The sequence below is a fragment of the Castor canadensis genome, chromosome 15 (genome assembly GCF_047511655.1).
Source record: "Castor canadensis chromosome 15, mCasCan1.hap1v2, whole genome shotgun sequence".
Lineage (NCBI taxonomy): Eukaryota > Metazoa > Chordata > Mammalia > Rodentia > Castoridae > Castor > Castor canadensis.
This window is the reverse complement of record NC_133400.1, coordinates 60,707,865-60,734,768: the sequence shown is the minus strand read 5'-3', so window position 1 is coordinate 60,734,768 and position 26,904 is coordinate 60,707,865. Positions and strand designations below refer to the sequence as shown.

At 40.8% G+C, this 26,904-nt stretch overlaps 1 long non-coding RNA gene across 1 annotated transcript in view; it reads left to right on the top strand.

Moving 5' to 3' along the window:
* LOC109702309 (uncharacterized) overlaps nt 1-26,904 on the top strand; it is a 57,232-nt gene that overhangs the window by 9,546 nt on the left and 20,782 nt on the right. Inside the window, exons 2-4 of the long non-coding RNA XR_012441818.1 lie at nt 4,193-4,458; nt 4,532-4,676; nt 11,878-12,022. This is a non-coding gene — a long non-coding RNA (uncharacterized lncRNA). The remainder of the gene's footprint in view (nt 1-4,192; nt 4,459-4,531; nt 4,677-11,877; nt 12,023-26,904) is intronic.

Genomic DNA, 26,904 nt, shown 5'->3' with positions numbered 1-26,904 from the left:
AAATTCCTAGGTCATCAGGGGTGTTCTTGAGCCCCTTCCCTTCTTTCGTCTGCTTCCTGTCCATAAGGTGAGCTGTTTGACTTCATCAGTTCTTCCCTCCCTCCTATCATGATATGCTGCCTCACCACAGGTCCAAAGTAATGAAGCCAACTGAAAATGCACCAGAACATCCAAAACTGTGGGCCAAAATTAACACTTTTGTTTATAAGTTGGTTACCTCAGGTTTTTTGTTATAGTGATGGACAGCTGACTAGCAGATGGTTTGAATTAGGTTCCTGTCACTTGTAAGCCAGGGATGATCAGTCCAATATGGTGCCATTCCCTTGTTATCTTGTTCTACATGTGCAGGAAGAGTGGAGGGAAGGGGAGCCAGTGTCCTTTTATCAACCTTGGGCAACTGACATATCTTGATTACTGAAAACATGGAATGAGGTCATTTCAGTGCACAGCAAAATGTCTAGTGGCTCAGAGATGAAAAAGGGTAAGTGATTGGAGGGAGAGGAGAAACTCAAAATGTGAGAAAGAAGAAACAAAAACCAAAACAAAACGTTGAATGGAGCCCAGCAGTCTGTTGGCTGTCTGTGATACCTACCAAAGCCATCATAACTTGGGACCAGAATTTTTTAACAAGTGTCAGTCATGCAGCTTGCCATGTGATAGGTTTTCCTGGCCTTTAAGGCAATAAAGGCCAATATTTGTACAAAGTGTTTTCAGATCTTTATGTCATTGTCCAGATAAGGGAATTGCTCAGGAAGACTAAGGCTCACACAAGATCCCAACTACAAAGGATGGAACCAAAATTTAGATTCACAGTTTCTATGTCCAAACCTGTGGTCTTTTCCATGCAGCATTGTGGCTGTTTCAAGGAGAAGAAGGTCTGACTGGAAAGACATCAGCTGCTCAACTTGCAGGGGAGACCTTTCCCTAATTCAATATGACAGTCAATAAGAAAAGAGGAATTCCTGTCACCTTAGCCACCAGAAGTGGGCAGCTGCTGTGATAGGAACCTCTAAATAGTGTTTTATCTCAACTCACAGTCAACTGAATTATGTGAGGAAATGGGTAGCTTTACAAAAAGAAAGATGACAAGACAAGGAATGGGAGCCTAGTCCAGCGTCATCATTAATTGTCCACATAACCATAGGCAAGCTTCTTTCCCTTCCCGGCCCTCAGTTTGCTCATCTGTAAAATGAAAGGGTTGGAGCAGATGATCTCTAGGGGCTCCTCCAGCCCTATAATTGTATGCTATTTGCTAGAATGCTCAGCAAATATGCAATGCCGCAGTTTATAGCTCACTCTAATTACAGGGTTCAGTCAGAACAGAGAATCCTAAATCACTTCAATGTCTGATTCCTGTTCAGTCATGTCAGACCAGATTGTTTTTATATACATTAAATTTATGGCACTGTCCCGTCAATGGGAGGAGGCAAGGAAATTTCAGGTAATCTGTTCAGGTGAAGAAGGCCAGAAAGCTATAAATAATAATGAGAATGAGAACCAACAAGACACCTCAGAATTCTCAATGCATGCTCACAGAATATCCATAAGATACATGGAGCAAGTATTTTTGTTGTTGTTTCAGATGGGGAAAGTGAGGCACAAGATAGGCTTATATGATTTGACCAAATTCTCCTTATAACAGAACCAAGACTAAGACCAAGACTTCCTGACTTTGACTCTACTGTTCCTTCCAACAGACATGTAGAATACGCTCTCCACAGGGAGTCATATATCATTATACTCTCATTAGCAAAATGCTCCTTTCTGATGACAAGGAAAAGAGGTTGGCAGATATCATTCTTGTTGACAAGTTGGAAAGACATATGATTAGGGTACAAAGGCCACTCCAGTATTCTTTCTCACTTTTTGAATTTGCAAAAACAAAAGATAGTATACGTGCATCACAGGGTCTTCATTACACGAGCTGAAATAAAAAGAGAACTTGGTTGGGTTTAGATAAACCTATCATTATTTCAGATTGCATCTGGCTGAAGAGAAATGGGGTTTTTTTAGAATGTCGTCATCCATTCTATCCCTTCATTACAAGGCTTCCTTGTAACTCCTGCTTACTCTTTCATCTGGTGTATTTGTGATTTCTCTTCACATGACTCATCTTAGACTTTATTATCACAGTCATGGTAATAATGCTGCTTGACAACACTTTAAATACTTGGCTTCCCGTGATACAAGGCCATTAATTTTATATTACGTTTTTTAATACAAAGGACTGAGACAATGACTTGAAAGATCAAACCAAAGAGGTAATGCATTTTGGGGTACAGAAATTGGATCTAGACAATATCAGATAGGGTAAAATATAGAGAGAATGAAGAGAGACAGATTAGGATGAAAGTGGTTAAGCACGGAATGGGATTCTTTGATAACATTGCCCTAGTGTTTCTTTCTAGAAGCCTTGAAATGTCAAATGGACTTTTTAAAAAAAATTTTTAATATAACATTGGAGGCACATACCCATAGCTTATAAAGGACATTTTCCCCATGAATTTTTTTTTTTTTAGAAAAGGGATTAAAAACTGACAGCAATTAGCTTGTAAGGATAGTCCTAAAAGGGGTCATAAAAGACAAACGAATATGGATTATAAATCCTCCTGAGGAGAAAGGGATTAAAGAAGAGGCTTAAAGGAAGAGGGATGCTTCCTGCTGCCTTGGGCACTAGAGCAGGCCTGGGATGGGGAGAGACCATGTAGAAGGCAGACTTGGGTAACTGCTCCTAACAGACTGAAAGGCATGCTTGCAAACACCAGAGCTTTCCAAAAAAGGAAAGGAAGAAGATAAGGCAGTGTGGAGACAAAAAGAGATTTCACTCCAGACACTGTGACTCTGAATTGGAAGAAATTTGTGGTCCCAGGGACTGGCTCAGAACAAAGGTGTGGCAGAAATGGTTTGTCTTTCTAAAGACAGCCATAGCACCTGACCTTGCAGCTGACCTTTCTTCCTTCAAACTTCTTGAACTTGCTCTTGAACTTTCTTGGATCAAAGATATTCCCACATGGTCTGCAGTTTCGTGACAAGGTTTGATTTCAGCTCCCTTTAGTTTTTCCGTCTCCTTGTAGAGAGCACTTATCATCAGCTAAGTGTGTCATATGTAAGGTAAGTATCCCTCCATGCAGGTGTTTGCCCTTTCAGCTCCTGGCTGGAGACAGCAGGTAAAAGCTTTGTTTGTCTCTGTCCAAGGGACAGACCCAGTGTCCTTCAAATGACGCCACCTACAGGATAACCTATTCTGCCCTGCAGTGAGAAAGACATTGTTAAGTAGGTCACTTGATTAAAAGTTACTGTGCCCGTCCCCTCAAACCATGCCAAACAGTCCACATACTGTCTGTTTGAGGAAAGTCCCAACCCACTTACTGCTGAAGTTTGCACTCTGAATGTCACCCAAAGATCCATGTATTAAGGGCTCGTTCTCCTACCTGTGGTGCTATTAGGAGGTGATGGAACCTTTAGGAGGTAGGGCCTAATAGAAGGGAGTGAGGTGGGGGGCAGAGGGTATGTGCCCTGGAGAGGAAGATTGGGACCCTGACCTCTCTTCTTCCTCCCTCCCTACTTTTCTGTTGCCATGAGCTGAGCACTTCCCTCTGCCATGCACTGATGACTTGATGTACTGTGCCACCATGGGCCCAAAGGTCCAGGTGACCATGGAATGAGACCTCTGAAAGCATGAGCCAAAATAAACTTTCCCCCTTTATAAGTTGATTATCTCAGACACTCTGATTGACGGAATGCTAACATACCTACCTACCAGCCTTATACTTTGCTTCCTTATCCTGGCTGTCCCCAAAATGGTCTTGGTTGCTTCTATTTCTGACTTCTTTTATGACCTCATACTGAGATTTTTCCGGCTAAGACTTTGACTTCCTCTGAGCTTCTTTCTCTACCTTCTTAGATGGTGACAACATCTCTTCTCCACCTACCTTGACTTTTCCCCCTACTACTTGGGCTTTACAGTCCAAGAAAGGACTGTGAAGTCAGGGCTACTGCTCACACTGCTGGGAGCATAAACAGGTATGCCCTGGTTTATGTCATCACTTAAGATCTCCTTTTCAGTTGAAATTTAATGTTAAAGAAATGGAGACCTAATGTAGAAATTTTAATTTGTGAGAAAGTACTTAACTGCCATACTTAGAGTGGGGGCTGGAGTCTCCCCTGCTTAGTTTCTCATTATCTCTCCTAGGAGGCCGCTCTGTGAAGCCCCCGTGTTTATAACAAGCATGGCTTGGACCACCTTCAACTAGAGGACTCTTGGCCTTTTTGCTACATCACACATGATCATGACCTAGTCCCACCCTCACCTGTGAATCAACTGCCAGCTCAACAATGCTGACTTCTAAGTCACCACATCCTGGTCTTCATCCACACCCACAGTTGCACATTTCCAGTTGCTTACTGGAAGTATCCCCACAAAGGTCCACATGTTCCTCTGCATATCCAAGATTTCATGTAAGTGTCTATCTTGCTACCCCAGCTCCTTCATTTACCTCTTCTGCTTCTTACTTCCAATGTTCATTGATAGGCCTGCAAAGAAGGCTGAAATTATCCCAGACTCTCCTCTACTCAAAACTCCTGCATAAGTGACCGGCCACACCTTCCTGTGATTCTGCCTTGAAAATCATTCAGCTCTGTAAACCACTGCCTAGCTGTGACTTTTGTCATCTCAGGTAAGGAGCAGAATGTGCATATCCTGATCTGGAATGTGCCTGGAGCCATTCCTGACTGCAACAAAAAAGAATCTTCACCAAAGTAAGGTTGAATCTACCACTGGAGACCAGTAGGGTCTTCATAGGACTTCCCTTAGCCAATACTGCTGATCTTGCTGTACTCCAAAAGCATATGAGGCTTGTTGAGAAAGCTTCTCATGAAAATGTCCACTGGGGAAAATGCAAATTGAGCCCATTCACTGATTGGCTTTTGTGTTTTCTGTTAGAATTACTCTCCTTCTGCATGGGTGGAGTGCTGTCACATGGTTGTTATGGTGAGCAATGGATCCTGTGGGCAGCCAATGGCCACTCCCTATCATTCCCAGAAGGCTATCTTAGTGTTCCTTATTGTGTACCACTCACTGCAGGGGAAAACTAACACACGGAAGCGACTGTTCTGTGTCCCATTGGGAGGGTCCTTGTTATGACAGATAAGTTATTTTCTTTTCTGTGGTTCCTTAAAGGTTCTCAATTGGATGACCCTTTGCTATGGTACTTTTTATATTGATAACACACTGAAGCCAGAGACGAGTAATTCAAACGAGCAGAGAGCATAAGATAATGAGGCTGTTATAAACTCCCAGTGTTTAAAAGTCAATGACACCTGAAGTTCACAGGAGTTCCCTTCCATTGGGAATTTTTCTCACCTGCACAGAACAGACAGGGTGAATGTGACAACCCTGTGTCTGCTCTGCACATGTACTGAACTGGTCTTTTGGACTTCAGGGGATCCAACTCAGAACTTCTCATTCATGTTCTATTCAAACTTGAACAGCAGCTCAAAATCAGCACAGAAGTTTTATTTATTTATTTATTGTTCAGAGGAAAATGTAAAATCTTCAAAAGCATGAAGGATAATAAAAACCTATATTCCCATTACCTGGAAATATTAACTTTGCAAATTTTGTCATATTTGCCTACAGTTTCTTTTTTTTTAAGTCAAGGTTTCACTATATAGCCCAGGTTGACCTTGAACTTGTGATTCTTCTGCCTCAGCCTCCCGAGTGCTGAGATTACTTCACCATGCCCAGCTGCCTGCAGTGCTTTCTTAAGGCAATAAAATATTAGAGCTACAACGAAAGTCCTCTTTAGCCTCCAGCCCTAGGCCTGTGTTCATGCCTAGTCTATTCCCTTGAGACCACCATCACTGGGTGGTGGGTTCCCATTCATTTCTTCTACTGGTATAGAATTTATTCATTGTCATTCATTGTTCATCCTTTTAGTGACAAATAAAGTTTTGTATGAACTTATTTATATTTAGATAAATATATTTTTAGGTGTATCTTTTTCTTTCAAAACTTAAAATTTATCAGCTATAGTCTCAGTAACAAGGCACTGTGCTTCCTTCAAGCTATCTCAGCACCATGTGATCATCTCCATCTTAGCTCAAGATCATCTCCATCTTAATCGCCCTGGCATTTCTTCCCATTCTTTTTTCCTTTTTGTCCTTTTGTTATGTCTCTAGCTCTTACTTATTAAAAAATAATTAATTAGATTTCTATCAGTCTTTCTCACCATAGCTCCTTGCAATAGATTCTTTCATTTCTTTTTTTTTTTCTCATGGAAGTGTATTCTCAAGTGATTCTTCCAAAAACACTTGAGAAAGTATGTCTTCTATGTCAAAATGTCTCTCAAAATGTTTTCATTTTGTCCTCATTCTTAAAAAGACAGTCTGGGTATATAATTCTGATAGTTATTTTGTTTCAGCTCTTTTAAAACAGTATTGCTGGGTACAGTAGTACTACTGTAGTCCCTGCTACTTGGGAGGCTGAGACAGGAGGATTGCTTGAGTCAGGAGTTAGAGGTCAGTCTGAACAACATAGTGAGACCCATTTCAAAAAAGTTCAAGAATGAGTCAATTAGTAGTAAAATGCATTATATATTATATGTAAGGTGGTACTTAGTTTTCTTCTGGAATTTTTTACTCATGAGATGTTGGCTACTGGTGTTTTTTAAATGGGCTAATTTTTCTCTGTGATAGCCTTCAGTATTTTCTCTTAATCCTAAAAATTTGCAGTTTAAAAATGTTTATATATAGGCTGGGCGCTGGTGACTCATGCTAGCTACTTGGGTGGCTGTGATGGTGAGGATTGCATCTAGAGGCCTGCCTGGGCAAATAGTTCACAAGACCCTGTCTCCAAAATCACCAGAGCAAAAGGGACTGGAGGTGTGGATCAAGGGGTAGAGAATCTGCTTTGCAAGCATGAAGCCCTGAATTCATACTCCAGTCCCACCAGAAACATGTGTATGTAGATATTTTAAGTTTATTCATCCCTAGTGGGTACTTTTATTATTATGAATCATATCTTTTTACCTGGAAATTTCTCCAGTCTGTTTTTATTTGCATATTTTCTCTCCTTTTCTTTTTTGTATATTCTTTTACTGGAAATATGTTAATCAAATTCTCATTCTGTTTTTTAATGTCTTTTAAGACATTATTTAAGACTGATCATGGTGTTTCACACCTGTAATCTCAGCTATTTGGGAGGCAGATTAGGAGGATCATGTTTTGAGGCCAGTTTATAGAAAAATGTCAACAAACAAGACAGGTGTAGTGGTGTGCACTTGTGATGGAGGATCAAGGTCTGAGGCCGGCCCTGAGCAAAAGCAGGAGACCCTACCTAAAAAAATAACTAGAGCCAAAAGGGTTGGGCATGGCTCAAGTGATAGAACACCCCCCTTTCAAGTGCTTCCCCAAATAAAGACATTATTTAAATTTATTATTTAAATAATAGTTTTGGAATATTTTGTCTGTTCTAAAGTTTTACTTCAGTTGTGTTTAGTTCACAACAGTATTTTTCCTACACAGCAATGACTATTTCTTGCTTTTGAGTACTTTTCTTTTCCTCTTGGGATACTTTGATATTTTTCTAAGAAGGTGTCTATATATTTGGCAAAGGAATCGTTTCTCTACATTAGGAACAGATGGTGAGAGAACTTCAGTGTATGCTCAAGTCACACTTCCTACCTTTTTAGCTTTTTGTAAATTTTTGTCCTGTCCTGAATTATTGCATCTAGTATTGTTGTAATGACCATATTTTCCAAATTAAATACCAAGTTTCACGGGCTGACCAAGGACAGTTTTATAAGTTGTCAATTTATTTAAATAAAAAGTCTTAAAAATTATACAAACAAATCACAAGTAACAATTTGTTGAAACTAATAAAGTCACATGAACTGTAATAACCCACCAGAATCCAGAAGGGAAAAGTCACTAGAAATGGAACAAACACTTCCAATCTATTTTTATGACTCAGGCCCTGACAAGGCCTGGATGATTCCCTCTCAGTTAGTAGGTCTCCAAATGTAGGAAGTAGAGGTGAAATGAATACACATCAAATGGACTTATTTTATATGGTTTCTCTAAAAATCTCAAAAGCAATATGTTTTCTTGTGAGTTGACCTCTGTGATCAAAGTGGAGTCTAGCAAAATAATGCAGTTATTTGAAATTCTTCTGCAGACAGATATCAACTATAATGGCGGGTTTTGTTTGCATGGGTTTCAGGATTGACCACAGTTATAAACACACAAGCTGTATTCATTGTGAAATTCACATTCCTTTGACAAAATAAAGTTTACAGAACATTTCTTCATTATTATCTTAACATCATTTTTATATTGTGCCCAGGCTAGAAGTCAGTAACATCAGTAGTGAACGCAGGAAAAGATGATCTTTCATTGTAACTGGGGAGAGGACTTCAACAGTCGTGTTTTAAAAGTTCAGGTTGTGAAGTCACTGAATGATAGTACTCTTACGAGCAAGTATCACATGTAAATCTTCCTGTGTCTTTGTGGTTATTAACTAATGGCGTAATGATGCCAGGAAGAGTCTTAGCTGGAATTTGTGGTTTAAAGTAGAGAGAGAGAGAGAGAGAGAGAGAGAGAGAGAGAGAGAGGAGAGAGAAATCTTGGCTGGATTCCCTTTATAGATCTACAGACTTCAGTGCTTGCCATACAATGAAGGATTTGTCTTCATCCTTGTTTTTGGAAAACTAATGAAATTCGTAATTTGTGGCTTATGTCTGTGGTACCGAAGGAAATCACAAAAAGATCTATGTGCACCTTTTAAAAAGACAAATTGCAGAAATTACAAGCAAACAAACAAGCAAAGCAGTACACGTAATGCTTTCAGTATTTCTAGGAGAACAAGCTCTTTCAAAATTAAAATTATTTATGGTTCAGTGCTGTTACAAATGAGGTACCTGTGTATTAAACCTGCATCAAATGATGTTTTGGAGTCAAAATTGGCCTCCACCTCTACCAATTACATGTGTTCCAGGAGAGGTCACGGGCTGCTCCCCTACCTCCCGTCCCCACACCTACCAGGAATAATTACCTGGTTGCAGGTAAAACTCTCTAGATATTTCCTCACAAAAAAGGCACAGATACTGGAGGGGGAGGAGTAGGAGGGAGGAGGGGATTGGGAAGGATTGGTAGAGGTCTTCTTAGATCTTTGAAAAAAAGAAGAAATCCCAGAAGCAGGAGGCTGACATTCATGTGGTTAATATCCAGTTTTTGTTTATTCCATGGTAGAGAATAAATAGGCAGAAAAATCTTTTAGAGGAATGAAAATTAGACATAGATGAGAGATGACTGATAGACTGACAGTTGCCTAGTCACTAGGATATCTCCAATGTTCAATAGGTTTTATACGTACTTGACATTCCCCACATTGTCTATGACCTCACCAGATCTCCTTCTGCTGTGAAGATCTACACAGTTACTTCTGTCTTCCCAGATTCTTGCCTGGAAATATTTACAGTAAGTATCCAGGAATAGGCCATTTCTTATGGGATTTTGGTAATTTTCTCTTTCATCTTAATTGTACATAAAAGTTAATAAAAGTAAGCCAAAGGTTTATGAACATCAAAAGAAAAAAATGCCTTGAAATACATTCAGTACAATCTCTCTTTTTTGTTTTTCTAGATAGGGTCTCCCTATGTTGCCCAGGCTGACCCCAACCCCAGGGGCCTCCTGCTTTGGCCTCACAAGTGCTGGGATTATAAATGATTATAGGGGAATTACAGGGATTTTAAGTGAGCCCACCACACCAGGCTCAGTAACAATTTTCTGAGGCTATATAGGTGCATTGTGTATGTAACTCAATATATCCATGCAATTTTTTAAAACCACAGTAGCAATAAGTTTCAATTGCTTTGTACCCATATCAGAAAGCTGAAGTATCCAGAACAGAGGTGTCTTCTAAGTGGAGGACCAGGCAGTAGAGAAAAAGCTAGATATTGAAATCAGGTTTCAAACACATAAAGCCAGAGGAAAAGATGGAAGAGTTCCTACTTACCAAGATGACAGTGACAATGTGATTTGCAGGTTTAATATGATTTCAGACTTACTCTGAAATCAGATTAAATTTAGAGGTATTTCACATGATGAGTAGGTACAGGACATTTAAATTTCTTGTAGGAGAAGACAGTAACCAAGGAATACTGAGTTATCTCCTGCTGCTTAACATTACGTATCTCAAAAGCTCCTGATGTAAGGGTTTTTTCTTACTTTCCATTTCGATGGAATCACCCCATTTTATTATGGCATCTGACCTGAACTTCTTAGATGCATATTTTCCATATTTTTGAAAACACTGGGCTGGCACAAACTGATGGTTTGCGCTGCCAGTCTTAGTGCAGCTGCAAAGCCAAGGACACGTCTCCCCTTCGCCTTCCCTAGCCTATTGCCTGTGTGGCCCAAGAGGAAGCAAGAGCTAGCAAACAGCGGCCCCGAGTGCTACTCAATTCCCTCTGCCTCCATGGCTTTGTGTCCCCACCTCGTACAGCATGAACCTTCATGTGTTAAATATGTGTCTGTAAGTTTCCCAAGAGCGACACTCACTCAGGTCCACAGTTTCTGGTGGTAGGCGACAGAGATGGAGAGAGAATAGGGAAGTTATCCATCTTAATGAGGGGTTTGAGAAACACTCCCCATCTTACATCTTATTTTAAGCCTGCACTTCAGAAATAAGAGTGAGGAAGTAGGAAATCAATGGGATTAACTGTCCTCTTATTCCTTATTTTTATAACACTTAAGGGTTATTTTTTTGGTCTCATTAAGAATTTGGCAGAGCACAGGTTTCAATGGTCTCATGTCTGCATACAAGCAATATGTTCTATTAAAATCTTTGGCTCATTTATTTTAAGTGTTTCTTCAACAACATAAAAGAGTGTCAAATTCCTTCAGTTTGGAATAAAGGAACTGAGTCTAGGAAAAATTATGTTAAAGCCACCTTCCTTTGAAGAGTGTAAAAGCCCCCAGATCCTACCATATTTTAACTGCTTTACCTCATTGCATAGGTCCTGCTGAGTTGTCATCGACATTCCTTCTTTTCCACCCCTTCTATTGCATTCACCTCTAGCAACCAGCCAATGAGCACAATAACAAAGAAGCCAAATGGAAAATATAGAGCCCCATGTTCAACAGCCACACCAGAAGGAGGCCTGGCTGGAGGGAAACAGAAAGGGGATGTGGTAGTAAGAATTTTCATCACTGTGACAAAATACCTGAATGAAATCACTTAAGGGAAGAAGGATATGTTTTGGCTCATGGTTTCAGAGTTCTCAGTCCATGGTTACTTGGCTTTGTTGCTTCTGGGCCTTTTGGGTTCATGGGTGGTGAGACAAAATATTATGGTGGAGAGAATAGGGTGGAGCAAAGTTGATCCATGGCAGATAAGAGGCAAAGAGAGTGAGAGAGAGTGAGCTTGGTTAATGGGCTTTTTCTTCCACTTTGGTTCCTTGAGGGATCCAGCCCATTGAACAGGCTGTCCACATCCAGGGCAGGTCTTCCCTCATCAGTTGCTCTCCCACACGTCAATCATCTCTGAAAATGCCCTAATAGAGGGCATGCTTTACTAATCTAGGCCCTTCTCAATCCATCCAACTTGATCTTGACAATCAAGATTAACCATCACAGCCAACATTAAAGAAATTAGAGGTCATGTGTTTTACACATTTTGTTGCTTAGTTCCATTCAGTGAACTTTGATTTCTCTTGGTTCTGGGAAGGGGCTTTATGTTTATTTTCTCTTGCTGGGCTAACTATCTAGATACAGTGAAATAATTCAGAAACTGCTATTTCAAAGACCTCAGGCAATATGGAAAGGAAAGTAAGGAAGAAAAGAGCAATTCATAACTCAAGCTTTGCTATTTCCTAGTGAGAAGCTGCAAACTGGGTCTTACAGCAGGTGAAGGCTGAACTCCAGTGTAAGAAGAAGCTCACTTCTCCCCACAGTGTCTGGGGGAAGCTGCCTGGATGTCCTCCAGCATGAACTCATGGTCTTGACATCTTTGAATTCCAAGGTACCTGTATTAGCTTCCACAGTGGTGGTTTAAAACAATGCTCACTCATTTTCTCATAGACGTTCAAAATTTATTGTCTTGAGAGATTTCCAAGATCAGTTTCAGATGGCCAAATCAAGGTGTTGGCAAGTCTGGGCTTTCTCCAGAGTTTGTAAGGGAGACTCTGTGTCTTGACATTTTCAGCTTCTGTTGCTGCCAGAATCCCATTCCAATTTCTGCTTTTGTAGGCACACCACTGTCTCCTTTTCTGCCTGAAACCTCTCTTCCTTCTTATGACAAATTGTGATTGCATTTGGGGACCACCCAGCTAATCTGGAAGACTCTTTCTATTTTATGATCCCCAACTTTATAAGGTGCACTCACAGCTTCCTAGGGATTGGGATGTGGACTTTTTTTTGAGGAGCCACAATCAACCCCCATAACACATTGTTTGCTTGGTACTTAGATTTTGGGGAAGTGAGCTTGTTTGTTACCTATCTGAAGAGTGGTTGATTCCCAAAAGTGATGAGCACAGTTTAGTAGCTGTAGTGCTCAGGTCAGACTGAGGGATTACAGCATCTGATGATGTGTCCTAGGATTTCCAAGGCTCAGATTTGGCTGGAGGATGTGTATTAATTATACTTAAAGCCTTCATTCAATGTTCTGGATAGGAAGCAGTACTCTGTGTATTTTGAAAGATTTAGAATTATAGGATATTTCCTCTTACTTGGAATTTACTCTGCACATGGGCTAAAACACATGAGCAAGAAAAGATACACAACCTGGCATGAGGAAGGGACGTATGCTAGTCAGCTTTCTGTTGCTGTTACAAAATAGCTGAGAAAAATAACAAAAGGAGGAAAGAAAGCCAGGCGTGAGATTACACACTTGTAATCTCAGCATTTAGGAGACTGATACAGGAGGACCACAAGTTTCTGGCCAGAATGGCCCACATAGAGAAGAAACCCTACCCCTACTCCTCCCTCCAAAAAAGAAAGAGGAAAGGTTGATTTGGGTTCAAGATTTCAGTCCATGGTCAATTGGCCCCATTGTTTTTGGGCCTGTGGCAAGGCAGCACATCATGGCAGGGAGCATGTGAAAGAGGAAGCTGCTCACCTCACGGTGACCAGAAGAGGAAAATCAAGGTCCCAATAGCCCCTTTAAGAGCACACTTCAATGACCTAACTTCCTTCCACTATGCCCCACCTCCTAAAGTTCTACTATCACCAATAATACCATCAGCTGGGGACCTTGTCTTCAACACATGAGCTTCTGGGAGACATTTAAGATTCAAACCATACAGTAGGGGAGACATGATACGTGCAAAGGGGAGATAATAACAGCAAGATGTGGCATTTGGGTTGCACTCAGGAGGATGGGATCTTTTAGTAAACTATCTAGGAGCATCCTAGAACCTGGGTATTCACCCACCCATGGCTGCTTTAAGGGTCCCTCCTGTATTTTTCAGTATCTACCTTTGCTGTTCTTCATAATAAGCTCTCTCACATTGTTTCTAATAGCCAATCTCCCCAAGTAGGGGACAAGAGTTTGTTCACTCAGAGATCTGCAGGATGTAACATAGTGCCTGGCATATTGTAGACACTCAATGAATATGTGTTGGGTTGAATGAATTAGTAGAGAGAAGAAAGAAGGAAGATGCTGAGAGGCAGGAAATTTTCCTCAAATCAGTACAGTGTTGTTTAGTCATAGGATGAAAGTGGGGCAGTGTGACTAACTTGGCTCTGGGGACAGTTTAGTAGAAAGGAAGTGAGGAAATGGTGGTTCTGTTCTCACCGTGGCTGGCAGTGTTCCTGTGACTGTTCTTGGCAGGTGTGAAGGTGGTGGCAGGCTGTTCCTGGCAGCTCACACCCACCTAATGTGGGAGGTAGTGGTAGGAGAGGGATGGGAATGAGAACATGGATCTTTTAGCTCCAACCCCAGTTCTGCCACCTGTGTGAACGGATGAATTGCTTAGACACTCCAAGTCAAGGTGTTCGTGTCTGTAAGATGAAGGTACACCCAACAACTCTGATCTGTCAATCAATAAGGCAACAATCAATAAGACAGTCAATCAATAAGACTGTGCTGGAATGGAAGCAATAGTATTATTATCATAATTACAGATGATCCCCAATTTAGGATGTTTTAACAATGATTTTTCAACTTTATGATGGTGGGAAGGCCATGTGCGTTCAGTAGAAATAGTATTCTAAATGTCGAACTTGGACATGCAGACAAATACCCTCAAGATACCAGGCAGTGGCAGTGAGCTGCAGCTCTCAGTCAGCCATGCTGCACAGTCAACAGAGAAAACAGCACAGTGTCCTGTGTTGCTAAGCTAAAATACTCAGTAGGATCAGGGCAAACAATGCAATTTTGTCTTAGGATAGTTTCATCTCAACTTGTACCCCTGTCATAAATCAAGGAGCATCTGAATATGTTCTGTGGGTTAGACGCCTTGCTGGGGGGAATCAGCCACTATGTGTCTGGCTGTGTCTTGGGCAGCTGTACTGACATCTGAGCCAGCTTGGGTGACTCTCAGGTCCCAGAGCAACTCTGAAGAGAAACCAGGCATTTCAGAGGTCATGACTGATGTCTCCAAGGCTTTCTGTGCAAGTGTAAGCACCAATAGGGCCATTTCTAAAGATTTAACTTTGGCTGCTGGCTCTGAGTCTACTATCAGCTTGCAAAGGTCTTAAGATACAGAGTGATGGTTCACAGAGAGCTCTGGGACATCCTTGCTCTGCTTGAAATCAGGGTTGAGTGAGGCAAACTATAGTACCAGATCTGATTTTAGAGCCAGACTGTGTCTTTGGACCTACCCCTTAAAGAGCTGTGACCAGCAATTAGAGCCAATGGGTCTTTTTTTAGTGTTAATTGGAATGCTATATGCAACCCAGAAGCCCCCACCCCCACACACTGTTGTTTCTCCTGGTATCTGTCTTAGATGCTAAAGTTCAGAATGTGACTAAAAGTTTGGAGCGATGCTGACTGGTTTCTAGGTCTATCTCCTCACAGTGTGGATTGTAGGGCAGTTTCTTTCTCATCAACAGGGTTAAAGGTCACAAGGAACAGTGCATTTCAAATTACTTGATGGATTGGGTAAAACCCATTTACCAGTTGAAATAGTTTTAATAGATGAGGCCCTCACCAGAGTTTTAATTAAAAATCAATGTGATATATAATTAAATTCTAGTGATCACATATGCACCAGCCTGTCTCTTTAGCTTTTAGCCAAAGGCAGAGGAGGAATGCTATTATTGATCAATGCAGGAGTCCTCTGAGGCTGTCAATATGAGATGTCTCGTCTGAGGGCCGTGTGGCTACACAAAGCCCAGAAGTGTCTGGAGTCTGAAGGACACTGGGCTCCCTAACCATGTAAGTGCTCTGCCCAGCAGGACCCAGCCCACAGTCTCTGCCTTGCCTTATCTCTCCAAGAGCACTTCAAGAAGGCTCTAGAAAGAGAGGACATCGATCAGTGCCTTCCAGCATTTTAGCTTTACTTTCTCTATAGGACGATGGGTAAGTCCCTCTAGTTATTTTCAACAAGGTCTGTCAAGTACAAAATTAAGTCTGCTGACTCACGATGACTCAGGATTACACTGATGAGAGACTCAAATGAAGGTAGCTGATGTGTCTAGGTTGCCCAGTCCAGCATTGGGATCTATTCCACTCCTATTATGTGGAAAACTATTATTGGTATTTTCTGTTCTCTTTAAAAGAAAGACATCAGTGTTTCTTTGTGTGTAACCATGGCAGCATCTCCCCATCCCAAATGGGGGGTACTAAAGCTCACGTGTGTGATCTGTATAATCCTGCTCCCACGATTTGTCTCCTTATTTGATTCTCATTGCAATTTAATGATGGGGGGCATGGAAGTGGTATTTGGAGTCCCACTTTACACATGAGCTTTTCCTCATCCTAGGCAGAAAGGGCTAAAGGACTTATCCTTGTTCATCCAGCCTGAGACTTTTGGAGTCTTCTGATATCTTCTCCATTCCCTCCCTGTGCCACGCTGCCTGCTCAGTTGCTGCTGGTGACCTAGTTACCCTGCCAGGCTTCCTCTTCCTCAGAACACTTGAGCTTTCTCTTTTCAAGCTGAATTTAGCAAAGAATACATTTAAAGATGTTTTGATCTTCCCTTCTTTTCCTTTAGATTTTTATTACACACACGCCAATATATCTTGGTTGTAATGAATTTAAATTATGGATAAGAATACAGATGGCACAAAGCAGCCATTCATGACCTGGATGATCATGGACGCCTCCGCTGTTCCCCTGAGCCTGGGGTGTGCTGCCTTCCTCCTCTTCCTCCTCCTTCCTTTTTCTTTTCCCCTCTCTTCTTCCTCTATCACCTTTCCCCTCCTTCTTCCTCTTCTGATCTCCCTCTCTCTTTTTCTATGTATAGACATTAAAATAAAATAAATATGCTATTTTGCACAAGTTGGGTAATGGATTTAGAAAACTGGCTTGGTAGAAAACAGGACTGTTGCTGGAACCTCTCCTGAATAAAGGAAAAGGACTGAAAGCTTTCTATCTTGGAAGCCTCCCATTCTGCAGGCTGAAGTATGGAAGAAGGAGGACAAGACATTAATGAGAGAATAGCGAACTCAGATTTTTCACCACCTACCCTTGTGGGGAGACACAGAAGCAAAGGCAGAGAGACAAATAAAACCCCATGAGTCACCTTTGATTTCTCTCTTTTTCTCTTAACCCGTGTGGAATCTACTAGCAAGTTTTCTCTGTTCCATCTTCATAATGCCAGCTGCCATGAAGTAATCTACCCAAAATTCAATCCCTTTGGATCACCTCCCAACTAACAGCTTGGCCCAATCTACAAGTATCACTCGCCTGGATTAATGTAGCTGCCTTAAGTGGTTATGCCAGAGTCAGCTTGTGAAATCACAAGAGCCAATTACTAAATTTCCAGAAAATTTTCAAGTTAGTTGTGAAGCACAGAAATTATTTAAAAATTAAATAATTTAAACTTATTGTTAAGTCATACTTAAAAGCAAAATAACAAATATTTTTGAAAGTCACCACTTCCTTGTTTTACATTTTATTACTCTCTGTGCTCCCAGGGAGCCTACATCTACTGTAGGTGTGTGGTAGGAATACCATACAATGTGGGAAACCAGGCATCTCTCCTCAACTCTGCTTTCAGTCTCTTTGGCATCTGGAAGCAACTAGGGTAGAAGTGTTAGCATCATGGAAATTGAGAAATGCTAAAAGTCAGCCTGGGTCAATACCATGAGCACTTACTGCACATGCTTCACTCCAAGTGAACAAAAATAGCAATCTTCTGCAGCAAGAACTGGTCAAACCTGAAGCCACGCCACACTCACACGCTTTCTTCTATAATCTGAGTAAATTCAGTACTGCTATAGTTGGGATCTTATATGTCTCACCAAAGGCTCATGTGTTAAAGATTCAGTCCCCAACTTGGCAGAATTGAAAGGTAGTAGAAACTTTAAAGAGGTAAGACCTAGAGGGGTGTCCTCTGTGGATTGGAGGTAAGAGGTTTGGAGGTAAGGGGTCCATCTTCTTTTTCTTTCTCTCTTTGGCTTGCCAGCTGCCATGAGGTATACAGCTTGTTCTACTCTTGCCATGATACGGGGTCTTGCCAAAAGCAATGGATCCATCTGACCATAGACTGAATCCTTCAAAACTGTGAGCCAAAACAAATCTTTACTCTTTTTAATTGAATTATCTCAGATAAATTTGTTACAGTAACAGAAAATTGACTAGCACAAATACTATGCTTAGAAGCCCAGCTAAAACATCACCACCACCATAACACTTTCATTCTATTTTATTTATCTGGTCCTCCACTGTAGAAGTGCTTCATTCTATAGACTGTTACAGTCTTCACACCATTGTTCCTGTATGTCTTTGTACTGTAAGTATAGAATGGAGTCAGTGCTAAATAAGGACATTCCAGTAATCCAGGACAAGGAACCTGGCCCAGGAGAGGATAATGTTACCCAGAATAGTGAAAAGGGTATGTAAAACGCCATTATTGCAATCATCATTATCAACATCTGATGGAGCTGACATGTTTACTTTGTCATTCTTGATACTCATTCACATAACCATCTGTGAGGTGACAAATTATCTTCCCTTTATAGATGAGGAAGTTAAGAAACTTGCTCAGAGTCAGACACCTAGGAGGAGACAGCTGCAACTTAAACCTGTGCTTTTTCCTAAGAGGAGAAATTCAGCTGACTTTATAGGAGGAAAATGTGTGAGGTTTTCATGGTAACTGAATTTTCTTAGGAACTACACATGATTTTGGAGAATACTCTGGTGGTACCATGGAAGCTCTGGAATTGGACACACCCTTGTTTTCCATATAAAGAGATTGAAGCAGGTATGATAATGACTTTTCCAGAGTCACAATGTCCACCCAAGGCTTTCTGTGTTTCAGACATTTGGAACTAGGGGAGTAAGTGACCTCCCATGGGGCTGGCCTTTTGGAGGTGATTTGCCTTGGTTTCTCAATGGACAGTCTGACATCAGGGCCACTGACACCTAGGGAATCATAAGCCTTCTTGCCATGAATGGCGATGACTCTGTTAGTCAGACTTTTCATTGTTGTGACAAATACCTGAGAAAAGTAATTTAAAAGAAAGGTTTATTTTGACTTATGGTTTCAGTCCACCGTCAGCTGGATTCGCTGCTTAGGGCCTGAGGCAAAGCATAATATTATGGTGGTGGGTGCGTGGGGAGAGGCTTCTCACCTCATGGTGGCCAAGATGCAGGAAGAGACAGAGGGGGACAGGAAGGGCGTGGGATAAGATATATCCTTTTAGGATATGCCCCTGTGACCCATTTCTCCCACCTTGGCTCCAAATCCCTATAAGGTTATCACATTATGAATCCATTAAAGGATTAATTCATTGATTAGTCAGAGCCCTCAGGATTCAATTACTTCTCAAACCCTATCAATTACCTGACAACCAAGCCATAAGCCAACATATGAGCCTGTGGGGGACATTTCACATTCAGACCATAACAAGGACATGTATCATACCTCAGAGCTTGACAGGAGTGCATGGAGATCCCAGATCTCACTAAAATGTGGGCTTCTCTGGCCCAGTTCTTCTAGGCCTGCTTGTAAGTTGTTCTGAGATAGTCATGGTAGTCTCAAAGTCAAGTAATACAGGTCAACCCAGAACCATCATACACTCTGATCTTAGATTTTGCATCTCGTTGGGTACATTTAGATCATGTTCTAGAACAACAGCAAAAAGTATGAGATTATCATGATAGATGGATTTGAGTTTTAACCTTGACTTTGACTCTTCCTGTTGATTTCCCTGAGTCCAGTTATCTGCCTCTCAGACTCAGTTTCTTCACTTATACAGTGGGGATAATATTAGGATTAGATGAAAAACACTATGTGAAGTACCTAACAAAGTGCCTGGCACATGCTCAACATTTGTAAGTCCAGGGTTTTCTTCCAGAAACAGGTCAGGGCCCCTCAGCAGGGATTTGGCTGGCCTCCCCTGATGTCATTCTTCCCTCCAGTTTCAAACTGGGCTGCTCGCCTGTGGACAAGGAGTGTATTCCAAAGCATTCCTGTGTGCCAGCTCAGGCCTCCGGCTGCTGTGAAGTTGCAGTTCCTTTCATGGAGCTCATGTGTGTGACAGGGTGTGCCCAGCCCTTAAAGTACTTTGATGAAAATGCCTTTGTGCTAAGAGCTCTATAAATATAAAGGAGCAGACCTGGGCGTGGTATTTCCAGATTACTCCCAATGTTAGGCATCATAGAAGGCTCAGGTCATAGAGAAGTTGGAAATGGAGGTGGCTGGCCAATTCAGTTACTCTCCAAAGTAGAGATGGCTTTTCTTTTCAGCTTTTAAGCTTGCTGTGCTTAATTGTACAAGGCCCATTCTGCCTTTCTTGTATCCAGAGCTACAAAAATCTGATTTTAAGAATCCCTTAAAAGAACTACCAATTGTTTACCCACATCTACCCTACCCTAGGTACCCACCATCCTGCACCACCAGCAGCTCCCCCTGGTGGTCAGTGTGGAAAGTGATTCTCTGACCCCACACCTATACTATCTCCTTCCTTGTAGCCAAGTTGAAATGAACTACATTCATCTATTCACTCATTCATTTAACGACTTCTTATTTGTTTACTAATATGCACAGGGCCTTATGGCAGATTCTGGAAATTCCAATGAAATAGATATCGTTACTGCTCTTGCAGAGTCATGGCTCCAGGAGGGGACAGACTTCTAAGTGATTATAATAAGGCAATGATTGTGGGGAAAAAAGAAGTATACCCAGGTAGGGCCCCAGAAGCATATTTATCTTGAAGCTAACTAAGCTAAAGCTTCAAGGCCTGCTCATTTGTATGGGTCCTTTCTGAGACCTTAATAACTTGTTCCAATAATATATTTTTTTCAAATCGTCACAAGTAAGCTATTGTTTAAAGATCAGTTAAGCTTTCCCTTTTTTTCCCCACTAACCTTTTCTGTCATATTTTTCCTTCTGTAAGTGGCATGGATGCAAAGAAAGCTGTTTTTTGAAATAGATAATTGAAGGTCAAATTGGGGATAGATTTTGTTTGGGTTTAGTGAGATGTTTTTATACAGTTCCTAGTGAAATTATTATCAGACTCCTCATGTAGGAATGGTTTCCAGAAATACTCTTATCATGCAGTGCTGTGACTCAAAACCCCAGTGACGTAAGACATCGCCATCAGGGGTTATAACACAGCATAGACATGTCTTCTTGGCACCAGAAGTATTGGGTAATGGTGGAGAGACATAATTTAAATGTATGGAGCCAGAGCTAGTCTGTGGAATGTTCTTCAAGTGATTAGACATGTCATTTTGTAAGAAGAGGATTTGTTTATGGAAAAACTGGAAAAAGTCTTCCCTAGATTTGACATCAGTCTTAAATTTTTCTAAAATGTTACCAATACTGAGTTGTAAAGCTGAAAGAAATGTTCTCAAACAGTCTATAACCTAAAGCAAATTACCATAAATTATGCTGGAAGAAAGAGAATGGCTCTTCTCTGTAGAGAAAAATAGAAGATACAAAATTACTTTATGAAGAAGTGATCCAAGAGAATGCAGCTAAAAAGTAGAGGAACGGTAAGTGTCATAGAAGTATGTAGGGCAATCACTGTTTTGGGGGATTTTGTGAAATCTGTGGTGTTTGTAAGGCATTATCATAACCTATAAAGATGTTTTTTTCTCACTGGCAATGTATGTTCACTTTTTCTTTTTTTGGCAGTACTGGGAATTGATCTCGGGGCTTCATACTAGTCAGACAAGCATTCTATCACTTAAGCCAGACCCCCAGATCCTGCTTTTGTGATTTAGCTTGTTTTTAGATAGGATCTTGTGCTTTTGCTATGGCCAGCCTCAGACTGTAATCCTTCTACCTCCTAGTTGCTGGGATTACAGGCATGTAACATCACTCTTCACTTTCATGCCTAATATTCTCTTGGCAGTTTTCTATTCTTTTCTGGAAAGAGAGTCTCACATACTCTATAGACTTCAGACCCTATAATACTTGGATCAGGTCTGGAAAGAGACCCTAACTTTGCCTGGAGGAAAACAGAGGGTCAGTGTGTGAGCCAAGAGATGGAGGTACCTTGGGTGTTTGCCTAGTGGAAAGTGATGAGTGGACTTTCCAGGTGAGGGACCAAGGTGAGAAAACGTAAGAACATCCCACACTGTAAAGTGGGACTTTGTGACCAATGGCATGGGAGGCTAGAGAGGCCTCAGCATTCCCATCAAGGAGAACCACTTTGTCTGCCTACAAGGCAAACAGAGGATTTCCCTCAGGAGAGTGGAGGCAGAGAATGACAAGTGCAAATTTGGGAATGTCTCACCTTGTTCTGTCTTTGTTATTTGTAGCTTTTGGTTAATTCATATTCCCTTTAATCTTCCTCCTACTTTTGATGAATTCAGGGATATAATCCTCTTGTCCACTCACAACAACAAAAAATGCTTATTTTCTCTTCCCCATTCATTTGTGAAATAAAAATGACTACAACCATCAAACAAAATAAGACAATATTGGTGATCAGCCATTATGTGTTAGGTGCTGAGTAATTAGTTGATAATTAAAACAGTAAAGATGGTACCCTCAAGGATTGTTTAGGTAAGGAGGAGATTCAGCTCAACAAGCAACCAGGCATGACTTTTTAATAGGTGCCAGAAGAGAAGCCATGTACACCACCATTTGCTTATCCAGGCATCCGTTGGTGGGCATTTATTTGTGCTTTTCCCACTCTGACTTTTTGAACAGTGCTGTTGTGAATGTTCACATGCATGCATCTGCTTGAGTTCCAGCTTTTACTTCTTTTGGGTGCATACCCTGGAGCAGAAATGTCACTTGTGTTCTGAAGCTTTGTCATTCTGTCTCTCTGGGATCTTCACTTATCAATGATTTCTCTTGCTTCTTCAATATTTCCACTTCTGCCACCTTCTCCTCCTGGTGTTCAAGAATAGTGAAAGACCCAATCTCAAATAAATATTCAAATACCTTGAGAAGAAAGTTCCTGAGAATTTGGGGTACAGAGTACCTCAGTGTCAAGCTGTTGTGAAAATATTTTATAAAGGAAGGGGCAAGGATGTAGTTCAATGGTACAGCATGTGCTGAACATGTACAAGGCTCTGGGTTCCATCCCCAGCACCAAATGAACAAGCAAACAAGAAACAAAACAAAACAAAAAAGGATGATGGAAACTCTGGAAAAGAATCTCAACAAATGCAGTTCTAGGAAGCAATTTCTCATCAGCTGTATTTCTTGAGTGATCACTATCATGGTTGGACATTTCTACTTTTATGTTACTTGGTCTGAATCCTATGTATGGACTGTACGAAATAAAAGCTTTACAGAACTGGGTGTAGTGGATGAGACCTGTAATCCTACCTACTTTGGAGGCAGAGGTAGGAGGATCTCCATTTGAGGCTGGCCCAGGGCAAAGACATGAGACCTTGTTTGAAAAATAAACTAAAAACAAAAGGACTGGGACATGGTTCAAGTGGTAGAGTGGGAGGCTCTGAGTTCAATGTTCAATATTTAAAAAAATAAACAGAAAGACAAAGAACGTCACACAGATTTCATACAGGTTGTGGTCAATTTCTATACCCATAGAAAGTAATTTCTTGATCTAGTGAGTTTTCAATTATAGATTGACTTCATAAGATGAAGAAATCTGAAGTTAGAGTAAAACAAGAGGTGACAGAATTACCTGAGCTGGTGAATCACAGATGATATTCCCCGGCACACAACCAAAGACTTTCTTTACTCTGCACAACTTGAAATTATCTTTGTAACAATGCTCAGTTGTTTTCCAAAGTTTCCTTCAGCTTTAGAAGCCTAAGATTCTAAATATTTTGCTGGCTTGGTCATGTGACCACATACCGAAGTGGCTCTGAATTCCTATTGACATTTCTTACTGTGAGTCTAGGTGGATTTGTTGAAATATAAATTGGCTGCTGAGCGTATTTCTGTTTCTAAGAAGTACATTTACTTCCTTTCCCTTGGTACTCATGAATTTTCCTTGTTTCTTGTGGAGTGTTTGGTGAAGAATGTCTCACTGGAGGATCCTGCCAACTGTGGGCTCATGCCTTAATCCCAGTTACTCTAGAGGCTGGGATTGGGAGGATCACAGTTCCAGGCCAGCCTGGGCAAAAAAAGTTTGCGAGATCCCATCTCAACAGAAAAAAGCTGAATGTGGTGTTGTGTGCCTATCATCTCAGCAATGGTGAGAAATAGAAGGATTACAGTTCAAGCCAGCCTGGGCAAAAAGTGAGACCATATATACAAAGTCACCAGAGCAAAAGGACTGGAGGCATGGTTCAAGCTTTAAGCTCCTGCTTAGAAAGCACAAAGCCTTGAGTTCAAACACTAGTGTCACCAAAAGGGCAATGGCATGTATGTGGGGTTACTGGCTTAACAACTTGAGGGAATTTTTCAGTAGAAACTCCATGTGGTTCTTATAAATACCTTCTCCAGTCCATAAATAGAATAAAATGTCTTGAAGCTTGTGTAAAACGGTTAAGAGACATTATTCTACACTGTACCATTTCATGTGCTATTTCATTGTTGCCATTCTCTCTGTTAATCTCAAAGACACTTGCTTCTCTAGGAATGACTCATATGTGTATATATTTAACATGGTACAGTTTTTTTACTTGGCTCTGGTTAGATGGAATGTCCATATCTTACGGATCTTGGGAAGCACACTTGAGACAGAGTGCATTCATTTTGTTCTAGGAAGAGAAGATTCACCCATTCAGGTTTGTCTGTGTGCTGTCACTTGCTGAGCCAGGTCCACGTTCAAGGGTGTCTGCAGGTGTTCCCTTACCTTCCCTGTGGTAGGACTTGTGTCTTGGTTCAAACCACTTGTGTCATCTGTTGAGAAAGTTCTCCTATAGCCTGTGATTCCTTCTTCCCAAACACGTGTCCCCTGTTGGTCCCCATTTGGAGACCCTGCACTTCATTGACTTCTTCTTGCAATGTTTCCATTACTTCTTTGTGTTCTACTCTGTGAGGGACTTGCTCAAATAGCATCTCCAGGATAAATGACACGAAGGCCTTAGTCAGTAAACATTTCCTGCTCAGGTGTTGATAATGGGTGTGCCATGAATAGATTGCTCTCACGGGATCAATACTTTCTGGGTCTTCAAGGGCCACCTGGTCTACAAGCGAGCAGTGAGTTTCTAACACATATATTTGCTTTTTGGTGTTTCATTTTATGAGAACCTGGATGTTGTGCTGCAGTGGCTGAAGGACTTCCTTGCAGAAGGAAGGAAAAATTTCTCATTTTCTTATTTAATTGAAGCAAGAGGTTTTTGTTTTTGTTTTAAAATAAGGAAAGTAAAAAAAAAAAAAAAAAAGTACTATCCATGAGAACAAGCTCCTCAGGAATTGTACTTCTTGGTACCGTGGCAGCCTCTGCATGTGGTGGTTAACCTGGGAAGAATTTGCAAGTCATGCTTCATTTGAAGTATTCATCACCTCCCATGACATGCATTGAGCAAATGTCCTCTTCCACTAAAATTTGCTCACTTAATAAATAAATAAATACTTATTTATTTATTTTGGTGTACTGGGAATTGAAGTCAGGGCCTTGCACTTTCTAAGCAAGCTCTTGACCACTTAAAAAATACCTCCAGCCCTTTTGCTTTCACTTTGTTTTTCAGATAAGGTCTTAAACTTTTGCCTGGGGCAGTTCTCAGACTATGGGCCTCCTATCTCCACATCTCAAGTAGCTGGGATTACAGGTATTTATCACCATGCCAGGCAGAACAAATATGTAGGGGTTGTCCATTCTGTTGTAGGCTGTGTGCAAACCCTTGGTGTATAGATGTCTGCAGTGTGGCCCTGTGTCCTTAAAGAGCTTGCAAAGTTGACCAAGGGAAAAAAGAAAAGAAAAAGGTAGTTAAGGGACTATTTGCATACAAACATTAAGCACATTTGCAAATTTAGTAATGATTTCCCCATGTTAATAGTAAACAACTTTCCAGCCCTGAAGACTTTATGCCCCTGCTGAGCCTGGATAAATGATTCTACTACAAAACATTGAATTAGAAGAAATTCATTTATGGTTTTCATGGGTTATAGCAAAAGTGTAAGTGCCTCTAGAGGGTTTTCTACTCACCTAAACTCAGAGAGACCTTGGAGTTCTTTCCCTTTACTAAGGCAAAGAAATTTCTTTTAGTTACTTTTTGGATTATAAAAATGCAGACCAAGAGAAGTGAGGATCTACTTTCCTTTGTCTAGCTCCATTCCTGTCCTGAAACTTTTAAAATGTTTTTATAGTGCTAGGGGTGAAAACCAAGGCCTTGCACATCTAGCCGAGTGCTGTACCACTGAGTGACACCCCCAGCCCTTGAACCTTTTAAGAGTGAAGAATAAGCCCTGGAATTCAAGAGGTGCAGCTCATTGACCAAGGCTTGTAGTTTCGTTAGGAAGGCTAGTCAAATATAGATGTGATCATCTTGATCTTTAGACCAAATGTCATCAAGAGAAAGATTTAAGGAAAAGAGGGAACAAATCCCACTCTAACCAGTTGATAGCTGTGTTTACTCTATACTGAAATGCAACTTCTGCGACATTGGTGGGGCTATCTCCATTGCTTTTCTTTTGTGTCTATAATGAGTCTAAGAAGAAGTATATGGTGGAGGCTTTTTGTATGCATGTTTGAAAATAGAACAATGAAACCTGTTGAAATAGTTCTAAGAAGCAGGAAGGGTGATGAGGGAGAATGATGGAGGGGAGTGAATTTAATTAAGATGTATTATAGGCACATATGTGAATATCATAATGAATCCCCCCATACAACTAATATAAACTAATAAATAAAAAGAAGTATAATGTGGATTAGTAGCCCATATGTCCACATTTATTTGCAGAAATAACTTTGAGGCAGTAAATGGGAAACAGTTACATCATATATACCTTTTTAAAAAATAGTTCACTGATCATGTTAATATTTATAAGTCATAATGTTTTTACAGTTAGAGAGGAAAAATCAGAAACCAATATTTATATAAATTAATTTTTTATGGGCCTTCATGTCTTGCTGCTGAGAAGAGCAGGACAGCATTCTTACAGTTTTGTGAGGTTTTAAATCTTTACACTCACTTCCCAGTTCCCACGGCCTCTTCCGGGTTCGCACTTGGGTGTGAGCATTTGTCCCCGGCAGTAAGTGAGCTTGGTGAGGGTTTTCAGGGAGTTGCCCTGCAATTGTTTTGTCATGTCTATACTTCTTTACTTTTTCCTTCCCAAAAAATCCTACCAATATTATAATTACCAACACAGATTGAAATTAGGTTTTCTATCTTTTAGTTTTCCATGAAGGCAGAACAAGAAGCAAAGGTGAAATTTAGAAAGGCCTATTTTTAAATTGAGAAAGGGTCTCACT